This window comes from Scyliorhinus torazame, chromosome 7 (assembly GCF_047496885.1).
Source record: "Scyliorhinus torazame isolate Kashiwa2021f chromosome 7, sScyTor2.1, whole genome shotgun sequence".
NCBI lineage: Eukaryota > Metazoa > Chordata > Chondrichthyes > Carcharhiniformes > Scyliorhinidae > Scyliorhinus > Scyliorhinus torazame.
Window position 1 is genome coordinate 197,927,940 of NC_092713.1, and position 18,536 is coordinate 197,946,475.

Sequence of the window (18,536 nt, forward strand, 5' to 3'; positions counted from 1 at the left end):
TCTCAGGCAACTGGGCCTGGATGGACCCGACTGCTACTCGGGTGGCCCAGGTGGCGTGGTGCTGACCTATTCTGCCCACTGTCCACCAGATATGCCAAGGACAGGACAGGGGGGGTCCGAGGTGCTGTGGTGTTCCGGCACCTCCCCTGTGGGGCTCACAGGCACCGGCCCCATCACCTCTTCCTCCCTCAGGGTGCCCGATGGACCCCCAGGCTACTCCATGGGATGGAGGTGTGAGCGGAGCTATTGCCTGAGGCACCCCAGCCACCTGCTGCTGCCAGTCTTGGAGGCCCTCTGCAGTCTCGACCAGGGTCTACATGCTCACTGCCATGGAGCACAGGGCGTGGACCACGTCTGTCTGGGGCTGCACCACATCACGCTGCAACTGTGCCATCACCTTCTGGGTTTGTGTCACATCAGCCAGTGACTGCGCCATCTCCCTCTGGGATTGCACCACCTCCCTTTCTATCTGCAGCGTGCTCAGCAGCGCTGCTGCAATCTCCATGTGGCTTTGGCAAATGACTGCCTGTGATAGGCACCCCTGTCCTGGGCCTCGGCCACAGAGTGCTCTAGGCCTTGAACATGTTGATCCATAACCGAAACCCTCCCCCCCAGTGCCTCCACTGCGGACGGCACCCGTGCGGTGTTGGCCTCCTGCTCCTACAAGCGGTTGGACTCCTCCACCTGCGCCTGCAGTTGCTGGATGCTCACTGACAACCCCTCTGTGACTGCACCGAACGATTTATGAGACTGTCCGTTCCAGAAGCCTGAAGCCTAATTGGATGCCAGCTAGTTTCTGGGGTCAGCCTGCCCTCCGACAGTCTGCTCCCTTGGGTGTTTCTACCTCCACCTGATGTACTAGGGAATGACTGTGGTGCACACCAGAGAGTGCCCCAGGAGCCTCTTTACTAAAGTGCCCAACCGAAGTTGGTGTCTCCAGGATCTTGGAGGGTGTTGGAGACAGCTGTGATAGGAAATCAGTGTCATCCTCGGACTCGAGCTCCGGGGTGTCCTGGGTCTCGGATTGATGGCTCCCGTCCGTGTCAGTGTCATCGTCGCTGCTCGGCACTTGGGGTTCTGGCTATGCCTGGTGTCAGGGGTCACCAGAAGGTCCCGCCCCATCAACAGCAGCTCCTGCAAGACACAAGACAAGGCGCGTGATTAGACCGCGGGCTGGGGTGGAGTAGGGGTGGTTGGGGGGGGTGTTGGGGAGTGGGAAGTGGGGGGCGTGTTGGGAAGGGGTGTGTGTTTTGGAGACGGGGTAGGGTTGGTGATGGTGGTGAGGGGGGTTGTGGGGGTGGTGTGAGGGTGGGGGTGGTGTGAGGGTGGTGTGAATGTGGTGTGGGGGTGGTGGAATGGGGTGTGAGGGTGGTGTGGGTGTGGTGTGAGGTAGTGTGGGGGTGAAGATGATGTTGGGGGGGTGACACAAGTGCTATGGGGAACCGCAACTCAGTGGGGTCCCACTTCCTTGCCCGACGCCGACCTCCACTCGGGCGAGTGCACTTTCCTCGGGCCCACCGACTACGTCCAGGGCCTGTTGCTCTGCTGGGGCATGGGGCCGCAGATTCGGAGGTGACCCTCCAGTCTTTTCCTAGTCCCGACATTTATGGGCAGCCTTCTATGGGAGGGGAGAGCGGTGGGGAGAGAAACAGGAAACGCACAGTGTTAGACAGTCCGACGCATGCAGCCCAGGAGCTGGGTAGCTGTGGATTCGGTGTGATGAACGTCGTAACGTGCTCCTACAGATTACACAGTTGGTTAATAACATCTAAACTACACTCATCTGCAAATAATCTCACTACTGGTTTAAACTATGATCTGCACTCACTTACATTGTTTAAGTTAAAGCTATATAGACCCCCAAACCTCTGTGGCGAGGTTGGGAATGGCATTAAACAAGAAATTAGAGATGCATGTAGCAAGGGAATATTGGTGATCATGGGTGATTTTAATCTTCCCATAGATTGAGCAAATCAAATTAGCCACAATGCTGTAGAGGAGGAATTCCTGGAGTGTATACGGGATGGTTTTCTTGACCAATATGTGGAGTAACCAAATCGAGGAATGCAGCGAAGGTTTACCGGACTGATTCCAGGAATGGCGTGACTGTCATCTGAGGAGAGATTGACTAGGTTGGGATTGTTCTCGTTGGAGTTCAGAAGAATGAGGAGAGATCTCATAGAGACTTATAAAATTCTAACAGAACTAGAAAAGGTAGACGCAGGGAAAATGTTACCAATGATGGCTGTGTCCAGAACCAGGGGTCTGAGGATTCAGGGTAAACCATTTCGGACAGAGTTAAGGAGACATTCTTCACAAAAAGAGTGGTGAGCCTGTGGAATTCATTACCGCAGGAAGTAGTTGATGCTAAAACATTAAATATATTCAAGAGGCGGCTGGATATAGCACTTGGGGAGAATGGGATCAAAGGCCAAGGGGAGAAAGCAGGATTAGATTATTGAGTTGGATGATCAGCCATGATCGTGGTGAATGGCGGATCAGGCTCGAAGGGCCAAAAGGCCTCCTCCTGCTCCTATCTTCTATGTTTCTATGTATCTTGCACTATCTGCTTTTCTGACCTTCACTAACTCCTGCATACACTCCTCCTCTACGGTTTAGCATCCCTGCCTTATATAGTTGTAACTGTAGCTCCCTCGAGTGGCTACTGTTATGGGCCAGGATTTAGAGAACCCCAAAGTGCACCATGGAGTTGACCTGACCCACAACTTTGAATAGATTGTGGTATGGGGAGCACACGGCCCACTCTACAGGTGTGGGAGAGCAGAAATCAAAAAGTATTTTTTGAAGCAAAACAATGTTTATTCTATGAACTCAAGTTCACCTTTTTAAAACATACAGTGAACATATTAGCAATTATTAATTCAAATACAACCCCCAAAGAATAAAACACTAAGTAATCCTTAATAAATTCCCATACAACATCCAGAAGACAAAAGACCCTTTTAACACAGAGATCAGGTTAAATTCTCTGATGAGAACAGTTATCCCTTTGAAATCACCCAAATGAACACTCTTTAGCTTGTAGAGAGATCCATGCACATCTGCTGGCTTTCACTGCAGCTCTTCTCTCTGAAAACGAAACTAAAACCTCACTCACTAGCAGCCTGCTCAAAAACAAAAGTAAAGCACAGACAGCCCAGCTCCACGCACACTCTGACATCACTGCAGTAATAAACACCCATTTCTTAAAGATACTCTCACATGTCACCTCCTCCCAAGAAAAAAAATCAAGTTCAAGATGGTTTCATTTTTCACCTTTTCACTATCCTTTAAGAAATGCAGACAGTAAATATGCATTTTTGTTTCAAAAAAACAACACACGCAAACAGGTATAATAATATAGTCCATTTTTGTTCTTCTTCCTCCAACTGGAATCCTTCTCGATTGACAGTCTCTTTGGACACGAAGGTTGTTGCACGATCCATCTATTTCTCTTTAAAGTCAGAAACTTTAGCTCAATCTGATCACTGAGTCCCTTGTGTAGCCAGTTCAAATGGCTAACTCCCGATTTAAATTGGCTAACTCCCGATTTAAATTGGCTAACTCCCGATTTAAAATGGCGAACGGCAAAGGCTGATGGGAAAGTCAGCCAACAGGATACAAACGAACAGCTGCAGGTTGAGTGTGCATTTACCTCTGGAAAGGCCAGACAAGATCGATACCAGTAACCATCAGCATAACAAAACACCAGCCAGCTGCATATTAATGAGCAATCCCCAGGAACAATGAGCAACATTTAGACACATAAAGCAACCAGACTCTTTGGCGCCAGCAGAAGCCTACACAAAGGGAGGTGAACAACCACCTCAGGACCGCCCATCGATCAGGGAACCGCTCCAGCATTGGAGAAAATCGAACCAAGTGATTGGGACAAAGTCCAATCACTTGGAACCAGGTATAGGGTCCGCCCCGAAAGGCGGGAAGCCCCTGGGGACTATAAGAATTAAGCCCAAGTTCAAATCGTTCTTCTTGACCGGGTCACTCAGCAACGCGAACCAACCCTTGACAGTGACTGGTTCAGCCTCCGCCGATATCCAGTAAGTCTTACTTCAATGCTCGCTACGAGATAGGCGCTCCTAGCTACCACTCTGTACCAACTTCGAATCCCAGAGGCTCAGAACCCGAATACAAAGGCCATTCGTTTCCCTGACCTGGTGGGCCAATTCCAAGTTAAGTATTGGCCTGTTAGCTGTAGAAGTAGCTTAGACGTAGAATTTGTACATGAGTAGTGATTACTGTGTATAATAAATGTGCTTTGATTTAATTCTTACTAAGCGGTGTATTGGATTATTGATCATTACTCGGACTTGAACCACGTGGCGGTATCATAAAGATGCCTGGCGACTCAAGAGCAAAGGGGATAAAACAGAGCAATTAAACTAAGGCAAAAGTTAGCAACACTTGTAATTCTCCAACACAAGAGCATTGGTTATCACAGCAGTCAGGCAATCAAATGCCTGTTAAAACTCTGCTGTCCACTGACATTTTTGTCGTTTCTTCAGCAAGTCCAACAGTGGAGCAATCATGCTACAAAACCTTTGCACAAATTTTCGATCAAATCCACTCATGCCAAGAAATCGCATTATTTCCTTCGTCTTGAGGGCATTGGAAACTCCTCAATAACAGTTGTCTTAACATCCCGTGTGACCATTCAACCCTGTCCGTTTGTATAGTCAAGGAAAGTGACTTGGGCTTTTCCAAATTCACTTTTGGCTAGGTTTATCACCATACCCACCTCCTGAAGTCGATCGAATAACTCCATCAGATGTTTTAAATGTTCTTTCCATGTCTGGCTGAAAATTACCAGATCGTCGATGTATACCGCATAATTGGGTAATCCTGAAACGACTTTGTTAATTAACCGTTGAAATGTGGCTGGGGAGTTTTTCACACCAAATGGCATAACTTTGAATTGGTATATACCATCTGGAGTCACAAAAGCTGAAATCGCCTTCGTCCTTTTGGATAAAGGTACCTGCCAGTAACCTTTAAGTAAGTCCAGTTTGGAAATAAAAACTGATTGTCCCACTTTCTCAATGCAATCCTCCAAACGTGAGATAGGATAAGAGTCCATTCTTGTAACTGCATTAACCTTTCTAGAGTCACCGTCTGGTTTTGGTACCATCACTATGGGTGAGCTCCATTGGCTGCAACCCACTTCAGTTGTGCCATTTTTAAGCATACTGTCAATCTCTTTGTTAACCTGTGCCAATTTTAAAGGTTTATGTCTGTATGAATGTTGTTTGATTGAAACAGCAATTCCCACATCTACATCATGTATAGCCATTTTTGCACTTCCCAATTTATCTCCACAAACTTGCCCATGTGATATCAATAACTCTTTCAGGTCAGTCCGTTTTTCCTCTGGAAGGTAACTCAACAATTTACCCCAATTTTTAAGAACATCCTCATTTTACAATTTAATTTGAGGTATGTCAAAGTCACAGTCATCTGGATTTGGTTCATCACTTTGAGTTAGAATCATTAAAACCGCCTCCTTTTTTCGCCTTCTATTTCAAAGTACCTTTGAAGCATATTCACATGGCACACTCAGTGATTCTTCCTTCTATCTGGTGTTTTTATCACATAATTCACCTCACTTAATTTCCTTTCAATCTGGTACGGTCCACAAAACCTTGCTTTTAAAGGCTCCCCTACCACTGGTAACAACACTAAAACTCTATCTCCGCTGGCAAAACTAAGAACTTTGGATTTCTTGTCCGCTACCCTTTTCATCACATTTTGGGCAACTTTTAAATGTTGTCTAGCCAATTTATCTGCTCTATTTAATCGTTCCCTAAAATTTGACATGTAATCCAATAATGTAATTTCCGATTTCTCACTCACCAATTTTTGCTTAATCAATTTAAGTGGTCCTCTTACCTCATGACGAGAAATTAGTTCAAAAGAACTGAATTTGGTTGACTCATTAGGTGCATCCCTAATTGCAAACAGTACAAATATAATTCCTTTGTCCCAATCCTCTGGATAATCGTGATAATAAGCCCTCAACATTGTCTTTAATGTCTGATGCCACCTTTCTAATGCCCCCTGCGAGTAAAGATGGAGGGTGAGGAGGTAAAATCAAACACCTGTGTTTTGTGCTAAAACAAAGGAAATTACAATGGGATGAGAGAAGAAATAGCTAAGGTAGACTGGAAGCAAATACTTTATGGTGAAACAGTTGAAGAACAGTGGAGAACCTTCCAAGCGATTTTTCACAGTGCTCAACAAACGTTTATACCAACAAACAGGAAGGACGGTAGAAAGAGGGAAAATCGACCATGGATATCTCAGGAAATAAGGGAGAGTATGAAATTGAAGGAAAAAGCATACAAAGTGGCAAAGATTAGTGGGAGACTAAAGAACTGGGAAATCTTTAGGGGACAACAGAAAGCTACTAAAAAAGCTCTCAAGAAGAGTAAGATACATTATGAGAGTAAACTTGCTCAGAATGTAAAAACAGATAGTAAAGGTTTCCACAAATATATAAAACAAAAAAGAGTGGCTAAGATAAATATTGGTTCTTTAGAGGATGATAAGGGAGATTTAATAATGGGAGATGAGGAAATGGCTGAGAAACTGAACAGGTTTGTTGGGTCGGTCTTCACAGTGGAAGACACAAATAACGTGCCAGTGACTGATGGAAATGATGGAAATAGTGATGGGCAAGCTAATGGGGCTAAAGATAGACAAGTCTCCTGGCCCTGATTGAATGCAACCCAGAGTGCTAAAAGAGATGGCGAGGGAAATTGCAAATGCACTAGTGATAATTTACCAAATTTCACTAGACTCTGGGGTGGTCCCGGCGGATTGGAAATTAGCAAACATGACACCACTGTTTAAAAAAGGAGGTAGGCAGAAAGCAGGTAATTATAGGCTAGCTAGCTTAACTTCGTTAGTAGGGAAGATACTGGAATCTATCATCAAGGAAGAAATAGCGAGGCATCTGGATGGAAATTGTCCCATTGGGCAGATGCAGCATGGGTTCATAAAGGGCAGGTCGTGCCTAACTAATTTAGTGGAATTTTTTGAGGACATTACCATTGCGGTAGATAACAGGGAGCCAATGGATGTGGTATGGCTGGATTTCCAGAAAGCTTTTGACAAGGTGCCACACAAAATGATGCTGCATAAGATAAAGATGCAAGGCATTAAGGGTAAAGTAGTAGCATGGATAGAGGATTGGTTAATTAATAGAAAGCAAAAAGTGGGGATTAATGGGCGTTTCTCTGGTTGGAAATCAGTAGCTAGTGGTGTCCCTCAGGGATCAGTGTTGGGCCCACAATTGTTCATAATTTACATAGATGATTTGGAGTTGAGGACCAAGTGCAATGTGTCCAAGTTTGCAGACGACGCTAAGATGAGTGGTCAAGCAAAAAGTGCAGAGGGTACCGGAAGTCTGCAGAGGGATTTGGATAGGCTAAGTGAATGGGCTTAGATCTGGCAGATGGAATACAATGTTGACAAATGTGAGGTCATCCATTTTGGTAGGAATAACAGCAAAAGGGATTATTATTTAAATGATAAAATATTAAAATATGCTGCTGTGCAGAGAGACCTGGGTGTGCTAGTGCATGAGTCGCAAAACGTTGGTTTACAGGTGCAACAGGTGATTAAGAAGGCAAATGGAGTTCATTGCTAGTGGGATGGAGTTTAAGACTAGGGAGGTTATGCTGCAATTGCATAAGATGTTAGTGAGGCTACACCTGGAGTATTATGTTCAGTTTTGGTCTCCTTTCCTGAGAAAGGACGTACTGGCGCTGGAGGGTATGCAGAGGAGATTCACTAGATTAATCTCAGAGCTGAAGGGGTTGGATTACGAGGAGAGGTTGAGTAGACTGGGACTGTACTCATTGAAATTTAGAAGGATGCGGGGCGATCTTATAGGAACATATAAATTAATGAAGGGAATAGATAGGATAGATGTGGGCAGGTTGTTTCCACTGGCTGGTGAAAGCAGAACCAGGGGGCATAGCCTCAAAATAAGGGGAAGTAGATTTAGGACTGAGCTGAGGAGGAACCTCTTCACCCAAAGAGTTGTGAATCCATGGAATTCCTTACCCAGTGAGGCAGTTGAGGCTCCTTCATTACATGTTTTTAAGATAAAGATAGATAGTTTTTTGAAGAATAAAGGGATTAAGGGTTACGGTGTTCAGGCCGGAAAGTGGAGCTGAGTCCACAAAAGATCAGCCATGATCTCATTGAATGGCGGAGCAGGCTCCAGGGGCAGGTGGCATACCCCTGCTCCTAGTTCTTATGTTCTTATGGATGGTATGCAGTTGATTTAAATTGTTTTATTCCTAAGCTATCCATAACTTCTTTGAATAAACTTGAGGTAAAATCTGATCCTTGATCCGATGGTATTTCTGTGGGTAGTCCATATCTAGTGAAGAATTTAAGTAACTCCTCCACAATCCTTTCAGCTGTAATATTACGTGCTGGAATGGCCTCTAAAAACCTAGTAGACACATCCATTACAGTCAAAAGATATTGATTCCCACTTTTCGTTTTAGGAAGTGGTCCTACGCAATCAATGAGGACCATTGTAAAAGGTTCCTCAAATGCTGGAATGGGTATTAAGGGCGCTGGTTTTATCACTGCTTGAGGTTTCCCTATCACTTGACATGTGTGACATGAACGACAACATTTAACTACAACTTTATGTAATCCAGGCCAATAAAAATGTTTCTGGATTTTATCTTGAGTTTTCCTTATTCCCAAATGACCTCCCACTGGTACCTGATGTGCAACTCGCAACACCTCATTTCTATACCCTACCGGCAATACTACTTGATGAACTTCTGCCCACTTTTCATCCGCCTGCATATGTAAAGGTCTCCATTTTCTCATCAAGACATCACTTTTACGGTAATAACACTCTGGTATACACTCGGATTCCTCGTCCGTATTTGCTTTCTGATATATCCGTTTTATTTCTACATCTTTCTGTTGGAACTCCGCCAATTTTCCTGAACTAAAAATATCCGCCTCATCCTCCACCTGTTCTTGTTCTTTTCCACCATCTGATCAAAAATCGTTTCTGATAATTGCACTTCAACTTCATCTTCACTCTTTGATTTCTCCTCTTGTCTTAACCTGTGACTTTGTGACCTTGTTACTGCACAATCCAGAAAATCCCAGGATTGTCGTCCTTTTTACACTTCAGTTGTCTGATTTTCCACTGGCTTATCAACCACAGTAGGCATCACTCCCACCTGCGATCCAGCTATATCATTGCCCAAGATAAACTGTATTCCTGGACAAGATAGTTTCTCTATTATTCCTACTACCACTTCACCACTCTTCACTAGACTTTCCAACCTTACCTTAGAGAATGGAACACTACTCCTCTCACCCTGAATTCCACATATTACCACCTTTTCTGGCAATATTCTTCCCAAACTACATAACTCATCATCTCTTATCAGTAAAGATTGATGAGCTCCCGTATCTCTTAAAATTCTTTACCTGCCCCTCCTGATACACATGAGTAAACTTTACCCACACGTTAATTCTTTAAAGAGATCTGGTACCTTTGTATCAATCACCTCTTGATCAGGCTGTACAATCTCTTGCACCTCCTTCGCTTCACTTGGGCTTTCCTTTACCACTTTAACAAACCCCACTGTCTTATCCCGTTTTACCACATCAGCCTTCCCAGTGCTTTTCTTCAACCACCAAAACTGTGACTTTACATGGTCTAGTTCATTACAGTGAAAACATTTAAAACTTTTCATTTATTCTCCACCCTCCTGGATTTCTTTTTTAATCTGAGGTACACACTTATTATTAGCTGCCAGCAGATCACCTTTGCCTCTACCACTTGAGTATTTCTCATGTCCCCAGTTTCTAACCCGCACCGGCTGAAACTGATGTCAGAAACCAAACTTTGATTTATGAACTAATTCATGATCATCTGCCATTTCTGCTGCTAACCTTGTCGTTTTAACCCTCTGCTCTTCCACATGAGTTCTCACTACATCAGGAATTGAATTTTTAAACTCCTCCAAAAGTATTATTTCTCTGAGAGCTTCATACGTTTGGTCTATTTTCAAAGCCCTTATCCACCTATCAAAATTACTCTGTTTGAGCCTTTCAAACTCCATGTATGTTTGACCAAATTCTTTCCTTAAATTTCTAAACCTTTGTCTGTAGGCTTCAGTCACTAGTTCATATGCACCTAAGATGGATTTTATCACCTCCTCCTACGTCCCAGATACCTCCTCCGGTAGTGACAAGCCCTACCTACCAGCTTTGTTTGAATCAGTAATGCCCACATGTCCTGTGGCCATTTCATTTGTTTAGCTACCTTCTCAAATGAAATGAAAAAGGCTTCCATTTCCTTCTCATCAAACCTTGGCAATGCTTGAACATATTTAAATAGATTCCCACCAAGCCTTCGACTTTGATGCTCTTTCTCACTGTCCTCATCACTATCATCCAACTGTACGTTTCCCTTTACTTCTGCCAATTTTAACTTACTGTCATGTTTCATGGCAATTTTCTGAAGTTCAAACTGTCTCTCTTTATCTTTTTCCCTGATTTGTATCTCCCATTCTATTTCTTTTTGTTCTGCTAGGGCTATTCTTTATTTTCTCCTTTCTTCTCTCTCCTTTTCTTTGTCCTCTCTACCTCTCTCTCTTTATTTTTCCTCTCTCTCTCTCTTTTTCCTCTCTCTCTCTTTCGTATTCAAGCCGCTTTAATCCTTTCTCATGTTCTATTTGTTTAATTTGCAACTGAATTTTTGCCATTTCCAATGAGTCAAACTGTATCTTAGGCAACTTTAAATGCTTAGCCACCGCCATAATTACCTCATCTTTTTGTATTTTGTCAGGAAATGTTAACTGCAATGATTTTGCCAAATCGAACAGTCTGCTTTTAGTCTCTGTCCGTAAGGTACTGCGTGTGACTGTCTCCACCCCCAAAAATGCCAGAGCCTCTGAAAGAGCCATTGTCCACAACACACTCCCCACTTAAACTGGAATATCACAACTGAAAAGCAACCACAATATGCTCACCTCTCACTGTCTTTAAGTTCACTAAGCCAATCCAATAGATCGGCTTTTATCCCCCTCGAGCCCCCAATTTGTTATGGGCAGGGTTTAGAGAACCCCAAAGTATATCATGGAGTTCACCTGACCCACAACTTTGAATAGATTGTGGTATGGGGAGCACACGGCCCACTCTACAGGTGTGGTACAGCAGAAATCAAAAAGTATTTTTTAAAGCAAAACGATGTTTATTCTATGAACTCAAGTTCACCTTTTTAAAACATACAGTGAACATATTAGCAATTATTAATTCAAATACAACCCCCAAAGAATAAAACACTAAGTAATCCTTAATAAATTCCCATACAACATCCAGAAGACAAAAGACCCTTTTAACACAGAGATCAGGTTTAAATTCTCTAATGAGAATAGTCATCCCTTTGAAATCACCCAAATGAACACTCTTTAGCGTGTTGAGAGATCCATGCACATCTGCTGGCTTTCACTGCAGCTCTTCTCTCTGAAAACGAAACTAAAACCTCACTCTATAGCAGCCTGCTCAAAAACGAAAGTAAAGCAGACAGCCAGCCCAGCTCCACCCACACTCTGCCATCACTGCAGTAATAAACACCCATTTTTTAAAGGTACACCCACTACAGTTATTCTATAAAAACACCCATTTCTTAAAGGTACATGACACTGCTCTCGACACTACATTAACCTTGCAATGCTTTAAAAAAGAAAAAAAATTATTCAAATTTTCACAAAATGTCAACAACAAAATACAGAAAGAAAAGAACAAACCCGCCCCCCCCCCCCCCTGTATACATAAATAATAAATTAACAGCCTTCATCAACACAACAGCAATATACACGCCCACTCAAGAAAAACAAATCAACCCCCCCCCCCCACCCCCCCCGCCGGCCCCCCCCTTCCCCCGGGTTGCTGCTGCTGACCATATACTAACGTTCTGCCAGGAAGCCTAGGAACGGTTGCCACCGCCTGAAGAACCCTTGCACCGATTCCCTTAAGGCAAATTTCACCCATTCCAATTTAATAAACCCCGCCATTTCGTTGATCCAGGATTCCACGCTTGAGGGCCTCGCATCCTTCCACTGAAGAAGAATCCTTCGCCGGGCTACCAGGGACGCAAAGGCCAGAATACCGGCCTTTTTCGCCTCCTGCACTCCCGGCTCCTCTGCCACTCCAAATATTGCGAGCCCCCAGCCCGGCTTGGCCCTGGAACCTACCATCCTCAACACCGTCCTCGCTACACCCTTCCAAAAGTCCTCCAGCGCTGGGCACGCCCAGAACATGTGGGTGTGGTTTGCTGGGCTCCATGAGCACCAAACACACCTGTCCTCACACCCAAAGAACTGGCTTATCCTTGCCCCGGTCATGTGAGCCCTATGCAGCACCTTAAATTGTATGAGGCTGAGCCTCGCACAAGAGGAGGAAGAGTTCACTCTGCCCAAGGAATCTGCTCACGTCCCCTCGTCAATCTCCTCATCCAACTCCTCCTCCCACTTACCCTTTAACTCCTCCACCGAGGCCTCCTCCTCCTCCTGCATCACCTGATACGTGGCCGAGATACTCCCCTCTCCAACCCACACCCCCGACAGCACCCTGTCCTGTACCCCGCGTGGTGGCAAGAGTGGGAACTCCACCACCTGCCGCCGAACAAACGCCCTTACCTGCATATATCTGAAGGTGTTCCCCGGGGGGGAGCCCGAACTTCTCCTCCAGCTCACCAATGCTCGCGACCTTTCCGTCCACAAACAGGTCCCCCATCCTTCTAATACCTGCCCTGTGCCAGCTCAGGAACCCTCTGTCCATCCTCCCCGGGACAAACCGGTGGTTCCCCCGAATCGGGGACCACACCGAGACCCCCACGTCCCCCCCTGTGACATCTCCATTGCCCTCAAACTTTGGCACCAACCCTCCCCTATCCCTGCACCGCTCCAGGAACACCCTTCTCACCCTCGGGGTCTTCTGCGCCCACACAAACCCCATAATACTCCTATTAACCTGCCTGAAGAAGGCCTTAGGGATCAGGAAGGGGAGGCACTGCAACAGGAACAAAAATCTCGGGAGCACCGTCATTTTAACTGACTGCACCCTACCTGCCAGGGAGAGTGGCAGCACGTCCCACCTCTTAAACTCCTCCTCCATTTGCTCCACCAGTCTCGTGAAGTTAAACTTATGCAGGGCCCCCCAACTCCTAGCCACCTGGACCCCCAGGTACCTGAAACCCCTATCCGCCCTTTTTAGTGGGAGCTCACTAATCCCCCGCTCCTGGTCCCCTGGGTGAACAATGAACAACTCGCTCTTCCCCATATTGAGCTTATACCTGGAGAAATCCCAAACTCCCTGAGTATCGTCATCACCTCCGGCATTCCCCCACCGTGTCCGCCACATATAACAGCAAATCGTCCACATAGAGTGACACCCGATGTTCCTCCCCACCCCGCACCTTCCCCCTCCAATTCCTCGACTCCTTCAATGCCATGGCCAGGGGCTCAATCACCAGCGCAAAGAGCAGGGGGGACAGGGGACACCCTGCCTCGTCCCCCGGTGTAACCGAAAATACTCTGACCTCCTTCTGTTCGTGGCCACACTCGCCACCGGGGCCTCATACAGCAACTTAACCCACCTGACAAACCCCTCCCCAAACCCGAACCTTTTCAACACCTCCCACAGGTACCCCCACTCTATCCTATCAAAGGCCTTCTCCGCATCCATCGCCGCCACTATCTCCACCTCCCCTTCCACCGCCGGCATCATTATAACATTCAAGAGCCTCCGGACATTCGTATTCAGCTGTCTCCCTTTCACAAACCCCGTCTGATGCTCATGGATGACCTGCGGCACACAGTCCTCTATCCCAGTGGCTAAAATCTTCACCAACAACTTTGCATCTACATTTAGGAGTGAGATAAGCCTGTATGACCCACATTGGACCTCCCCGGTGTCATTATCCTCCAGGTACCTCTCTATGCACCCTCGGACCGTCCGCTCACCTCCTCATCCGCCAGCAACCCCACCTCTAAGCGCCACAGTGGGCGCTGGTCCCTCTCCTCCCCCAGCTCGAGGTCTACCCAATGCGGAGCATGATCGGAAATGGCTATCGCCAAGTACTCAGTATCTTCCACTCTCGGAATCAGCGCCCTACTCATAACGAAGAAGTCAATCCGGGAATAGGCCTTGTGATTAACCTTGCAATGCTGGTAGTTACGACTATATCACAGTTGTGCCGCTGGCCAGGGGGCTTCAGCCAGGGCTGGGGGAGTGTAGTGGGGGACGGCCAGGAGGTGGGCTGTGGGGTCAGGGTGGATGGGTACGGATCACCATTGCCGCAGCCAGCAAGGCAGCCATGTAGCTGTGCACACCGCTAACAACCCACTTTGAACCTGGTACCACAAGTCTTATAGGTATCCCCCAGGTGTCCCTCTGGCCCCAGATGACCCATCAGCTGTATGGGTGTGCACCAGCACAACCAGTGCTATCTTTTTGGCTTGGATAAGTGTGTGTAGGGAGTGGAATGTATGTGTGCTGCTGCAGCTTGTCAGCCTCATGAGTGTCAATCATGGGCCGGCGAATCCCACACCATTTTTCAGGCCTCAACACTTTGGGCTGGATTCTCCGCCGCCGGGATGCACCATTTTGCCAGCAGCCCAGGGGTTTCCCGATGGCATGGGGCTGCGCCACAATGGGAAACCCCATTGACCAGCCGGCGAAGCGGAGCATCCTGCCGGCGTGCTAAACCAGAAATCTGGCGCGGCGGGACAGAGAATCCAGCATTTAGTCTCAGAAACCGAGGATCCCGCCCATTGGCCTCTATCTGAAAGGATTTTGAGTATAGGAATAAGGAAATCTTGCTTTAATTGCATAAGGGTTTGGTGAGAACATACCCAGAATAAAACGCTCAGTTATGGTCTCTATATTTATGGAAGGATAGAATTGCTTTGGGAGCAGCATAGTAAAGGTTTACTGGATATGTCCGTGAGATGAGTGGGTTGTCCTATGTTGTGAGGATTTCACAGGACATGGGACGCAGGCAGGAAAGTAGAGTTGCGGGAGAATATCGATACATTGGCACAGTGGTTAGCACTGCTCCCCCACAGTGGTAGGGACTCTGGCGAAGGAGGGCGTTGGTCTCGTTTTGCCGCAGGCCGGACACCATATGCACAATGCGCTGGATCGGGCGGCGTGTATCAAGAACGAGACTGGCGCTTCCGCGATGAACATTGTAATGGCTGTACATCCACGGGGTGTGAGACCGAAGACTTCCGCTCGGAGGCATCCTGTATCTCCATCTCGGAGCCGGAGTCCACTAATTTGCCTAATGGATCATTTAAATATGCAGATCTGTATCAAGCCCAGTGAGGGATAGATCCATAATACGACATCTTGCAAATTTTTGTTAAATCACGCGAGGCATTTTGAGCATTGCAAATCCTCTCACGAGATTCAACGGACACATCCCGACACCAAGTTGAATCATGCCCTTTATATTTGTTGTGGAAATATTATCAAAAAACCTGGTGTAGGAAATGTACAGTCAGTACGTCTGCTAATGTTGTGATTAAGGGCTCGTAAAAGCGAGGTAGTCATTGATGTCAACTATTTCCTCTGGTTTCCTCCGGGTGCCCTGGTTTCCTCCCACAGTCCGAAGATGTGCAAGTTAGGTGGATTGGCCATGCTAAATTGCCCCTTAGTTTCCAAAATGCTTAGGTGGGGTTACTGGGTTACGGGAATAGGGTGGAGGAGTCGGGTATTCTTTCCAAGGGAAGATGCAGATCCAATGGACTGAATGTCCTCACTCTGCACTGTAAATTCTATGATACTGTGATTTACTTGTTTACAGATAGATGGTGAATGGGACATTGGTTTGATTTTGGAGGATTTCTGGGTGTAGATAATTTATGAAGGATGGTGCTTAGTCTTGCATAAACAGGTCATGGGACATCTCAGTGGGAGAAGAGCAAAGAATGCCTTATATTGGAATTAAGGGGTGGAGCCAGGTTTGTGGCAGTTTTTAGTTTGCCGTGGGATTTTGAGTCTAACAAGACAGGTCTTCAGCTGGCTCCTGAAAGGTTCTCCCCAAGGTCTATGCACTGAGAAAAGCAAGTAAACCTGATAGTTAACTTTATTTATAAGTAGTCTTTGAACTATATTGGTTTACTTAATTGGAATGTATTGTGGCAGCTGTAGGGAGTAAGTTAAAGTTTTTCCTTTTTGATTTTAAAATATTTTTATTGCAAACATTTGTTTCCACTATTACAAAATAAATCCACACTAAACAACAAATACATAACGGTACAATGTATGAACAACACAATCAAGAATTATCAACCCCACTAAATTTAACCCTTCAACAGATAACTAAAAATGACTAATAACCGCCGAACAGCTGATGGTGACTAACTCTCTGAAAAAGGAAATTGATGGCTGCCATCTCAAGTAGATCACTTCTACCGACCCTCTAATGGTGTACTTGACCTTCTCTAGAGATAAGAACTCCATCAGATAACCCAACCAGGCCGAGACACTGGGCTGAATAGAAGATCTCCGCCCCAGCAGAACTCGCCTCGGCCGTCAACGAGGCAAAAGCGACGACATTCCGGCAAAAAATGATTTGGAGAGGAAAATGGGGAGTCGCTGAAAAGGAAATAATAACCTTGGAAGGGCATTCATTTTAATCATCTTAACCCTGCCCGCCAAGGATTAGGGGAGGTTATCCCGCTTTTCAAACAGTTCTAAACAACTCACCACATTAGCATAATTTAATATATAAAGCGAGGCCCAATCATGGGCCACCTAGATACCCAGAAACCGGAAGCTAGATTTGGCAAGGTGAAAAGGCAACATCTCCAGGTTGGCTCCCCTTCCTGGGGGATTCAGCGGTAAATATTTGCTCTTATCCAAATTCAACTTATACCCTGAGAAGGAGCTGAAACTCCTAAGTAGCTTCATTATCTCATCTATTGTGGAGACTGGATCTGTGTGATGAAGAGGCAGATCATCTGCGTACAATGACACACTTGCTCCTTTCCTGCTTTATCCCCATCACTCTGTGGAAGATCTTAAAGCTATAGCCAGTGCTTTGATTGCCAAACAAAAGTGGAGACAATGGACAACCCTACTGAACTAAAAGTAATCCGAGCTCAAGTCGTTGTGTGACCATCAGTGGTAGGAGCCCTATACAACAAACAAATCCAAGATATAAGCTTAGGCCCGAAACCGAACCTCCCAAGAATCTCAAATAGATACCTCACTCGACCCTATCAAATGCTTTATCAGCGTCCATTGAAACAATCACCTCCGGCTCCGTGCTGGAGAGGGTGATAGGACGATAGTTAATAATTGATGTACATTGGTCGACAGCTTCCGACACTTGACAAAACACCTCTGCTCTTCCAAAATCACCCCTGGAAGGCAGGGCTCCAATCGCATTGCCAACACTTCAGCCAGCAATTTAGCAATGCCATTCAACAATGAGATAGGCCAATACGACCAACACTCTGTAAGGACCTTATCCTTCTTCAACATCAGGCAAACAGAGGCCTGTGCCAATGTAATCAGCAATACTCCCCGTGACAAGGAATCATTAAACATGTCCAATATCATTAGGTTCAACTGCCCTGCAAATTTCTTATAGAACTCAACAGGAACGGGGTTTTAACGCCCGGTCCCGGGCAACAGAGGCTGAATAAGCTGGAAGAAGGCACAGGGAGGGGAAATGTCCAAGTTTGGAAAAAAAGCAGCCGTGAAAAAGGGGGTTAATCAAAGTCCACCGGTGAGTGGAAAAGTTGGCGCGGGAACTGTAAGGAAAGCGGAGGCTGGAGCACCAGGGGAGGCCGCATTGCTCACGGCAGAAGAAATGACCAAGGTGATGGCTGTGGAACTTGAAAAGCAGTTCACAAAGCACATGGAAGCGATGAAGAAGGAGATGGGGGCGCTACTGAAAGTGCTGGTGTTGGAGGCGATTGCCCCGGTGAGGGCGGCGGTATCAAACGCAGCGGCGGAGGTGCGGGAGCAAGGCGAGACACTGAAGGAAGCGGAAGAGACATTATTGCAGCACAGTGATCAACTCACCTCGATGGGGAAGGAGTTGCAGAAGGTGATAGAGACCAACAAGAGTCTGCGAGCCAAAATGGAAGACCTGGAAAACAGATCCAGGTGGCAGAATCTGAGGATCGTGGGTCTGCCAGAAGGGGTGGAAGGCCCGAGGCCGACGGAGTATTTTGCCACGATGTTGGCGAAGCTATTGGGGGAGGGGGACAATCCGCTCGATATGAACTGGATCGGGTTAATCAGTCGTGGAGGCCTATACCAAAGGCGAGTGAGCTGCCAAGAGTAGTAACTGTGTGTTTCCGCAGGTATAGTGTGAAGGAGAAGGTCCTGTGCTGGGCAAAGCAGAAGCGGGTGGTGCAGTGGGCTGGAGCTGGTATACGCATATACCAGGACTTTCCGGTGGAGTTGGCGAGGAGGCGGGCTGCCTTCAGCTGGGTGAAGAA